The sequence below is a fragment of the Schistocerca americana genome, chromosome 1 (assembly GCF_021461395.2).
Source record: "Schistocerca americana isolate TAMUIC-IGC-003095 chromosome 1, iqSchAmer2.1, whole genome shotgun sequence".
NCBI classification, from domain to species: Eukaryota; Metazoa; Arthropoda; class Insecta; order Orthoptera; family Acrididae; genus Schistocerca; species Schistocerca americana.
The window spans coordinates 1232293415-1232296313 of record NC_060119.1 but is presented as its reverse complement, the minus strand read 5'-3'; the positions used below and the strand labels follow the sequence as shown (position 1 = coordinate 1232296313).

Below are 2899 nucleotides of genomic sequence, written 5' to 3'. Positions count from 1 at the left end.
CTGGTAGTATCATTCCCATGCTACCCAGCGACTGCCTCCCGGCATACGCCACAGCTCTGCTCATCGTCTAGTGGGCCACTAATGAGTATGAAAATTTGGTACTATGTTTTTGTAACCATATTCTATATCGACTGTTGTATAAAGCGTATAAGCTGTGTAGCTCGTGAAGTACCTCATTGAAATTTTATAAAATTTCAGTGTCAGTCTACTATGACGGAAACTGGTCACCAGCAATGAAATAAAACGTCACTTGCGAGCACGGCTCTCTATTTTCATTAAAAGTTCAGTTTACGTTTTAGTGTATGTCCCTCATTTTGTTATATTAAATACTCGCAGTTTCAATTAATGAATATGCTTATTGCATATTGGCAACGTCATTGCCGCAGTGGATACACCGGTTCCCGTAAGATCACCGAAGTTAAGCGCTGTCGGGCGTGGTCGGCACTTGGATGGGTGACCATCCAGGCCACCATGCACTGTTGCCATTTTTCGGGGTGCACTCAGCTTCGTGATGCCAATTGAGGAGCTACTCGACCGATTAGTAGCGGCTTCGGTCAAGAATACCATCGTCACGACCGGGAGAGCGATGTGCTGACCCCACGCCCCTCCTATCCGCATCCTCATCTGAGGATGACACGGCGGTCGGCTGGTCCCGATAGGCCACTTGTGGCCTGAAGCTGGAGTGCTTTGAGTGCATGTTGCATTTTAAATATTGGATGTACTATTCTGATTGGTCACAGTCCCTTGCAATAGTTACATAGCAAATTATTACGAGATGTCATTTTGCATTGAAAGTGTGGGTTGCCACTTAGCCGGGAGGAGGCCAGATTTTGGTCCCCACGCTGGCGCAGGTAACGCGGGCTACTGGGCCGAGCGAGCCGTGTGCTTAACTAATGCAGCGTGCAATACATTACACAGATACTCTATGAATCTGAAGAAGTACTATAAAATATTAATCGATCTTTTTCATACTATGGATAACACAACCACATTTCAAATCAGTAACTTCAGTACTTGCGGAAATATAAATTTTTACCTAAAATAGGTAATAACCGTGGTGGGATTGTGAAACTGGCTCAAAAATGACTCTGAGCACTATGCCACTTCTGAGGTCATCAGTCCATAGAACTTACAACTAATTGAACCCAAGTAACCTAAGGACATTACACACATCAATTCCCGAGGCAGGATTCGAACCTGCGACCGTAGCGGTCGCTCGGCTCCAGACTGTAGCGGCTAGAACCGCACGGCCACTCCGGCCGGCTTGTGAAACTGGGTTAGGGACTGTAATGTATTCATCTATAGTAACGCTTGAAATTACAGCCAAGAGGATATGCTCACATAATCCAATTTTCTTTAATTACCACAGATCTGTGAAGCAACTAAAGAGACTACTTTGGGAAATTAGTATTTCACCGTGTTTTAGTCGTGTGATTGTTTTGGAAAGCCAGGGGTAATGGAGGACACAAGTACAGTAAGAATGTGATATTTTATTAAAACTATGTAAAAGTATGTGTGAGAAAATTGCTCAAACGTTCAAATGTATGTGAAATCTTATGGGACTTAACTGCTCGGGTCATCAGTGCCTAATCTTACGCACTACGTAACCTAAATTATCCTAAGAACAAACACACACACCCATGCCCGAGGCAGGACTCGAACCTCCGTCGGAACCAGACGCACAGTCCATGACTGCAGCGCCTTAGAACGCTCGGCTAATCGCGCGCGGCAGGAAATTGTTCATCAATGGGGAAGTTTGTGACGTATATCCGACCGTGCTTGAGTTTTCTAAAAGGCAGCTTGAATGGGCGATGAGTGTTAAATTTATTAATAATTTATTTTGTGAAAAGGAATCGTATTTCGTTTTCATTAAGTTTTATTTAGTTTCGGAATAACAAGATTTCTAATGCAAATTGCTTATAATAATCTGATTGGGCGCTTAACATACTAACCAAGAGGACTTAATTTTCCCACGCGTTTGAGTAGTAGGTCTTTGTGCTTCAGATCTATGGGTCGAGATAACCGCTCGGGAGCCATGTTCTGGTAAACACCTCTCTGAAACGATGCAGACCAAATTTGTACAAAAATGAAGAAATTCACGCATTGTGATTGGTCTTCGTGTCATTGACGAAAAGCGACTACAATATTGAGTATTTTCTGGAAGTTTGAGCTTTGTGAATGGTTGAATTTAGAAGATATTTGCGTGTGAACATTTCATGTCGTACATAAACTCCGCGAGACATGTTTTATGCATATTACGAGACATTATGGCGAGAAAATATTTACAAAAAGTCTACTGAACGACTGTCTGGTTTAACTCGCAAGCAGTCGTGGGACAGTGACTATTTAGGACGTTCAAAATATCTGGTCGGACTAAATATCCTCTGGCTGCTTTCGGGTGTGAACTTGTAACAGAGAAAGTCAGTAACACTACGTAACTGATGTCGGGATATTAAATATGAACTTGAAAGACTATAAACCAACTTAGAGGAAACTGTAGACATTTTTCCAAACGAGTCATGCGAGAATCCCGAACGCTCAATGGTTTAATTAACTTTCAGCTACGGCCCATCGACAGGAGTTAAGTGGCCGTTGCGTGGTAGGTATTTAGTCTAATTTTCATCAACGCTGCTTTTTCTGGCTAAACCAGTGTAAAGGGGCAGACAACTTGAAACCTATCCAGGGAAGTGGACTGATCGTTTAAAGGATAGAGGGAGACCAACACACCCCGTCGTATACCGCCAACAGTTACTCCTATAAATGCAGGACGGCCCTGGCCATCAGCAGCACTTACTATGCGCCTAGGTAAACAGATACTGCAATTAATACTTACATCAGAATTTCCCGCAATCGTGGATGTGAGGACCACTTTAGTATCAATGTATGGTCTGGAATAGTT

At 43.0% G+C, this 2899-nt stretch overlaps 1 pseudogene; it reads left to right on the top strand.

Annotated features, from left to right (window-relative positions):
• The first annotated feature begins 367 nt into the window (after positions 1-367).
• LOC124556344 lies at positions 368-485 on the top strand (annotated as a pseudogene).
• Positions 486-2899: the final 2414 nt, after the last annotated feature.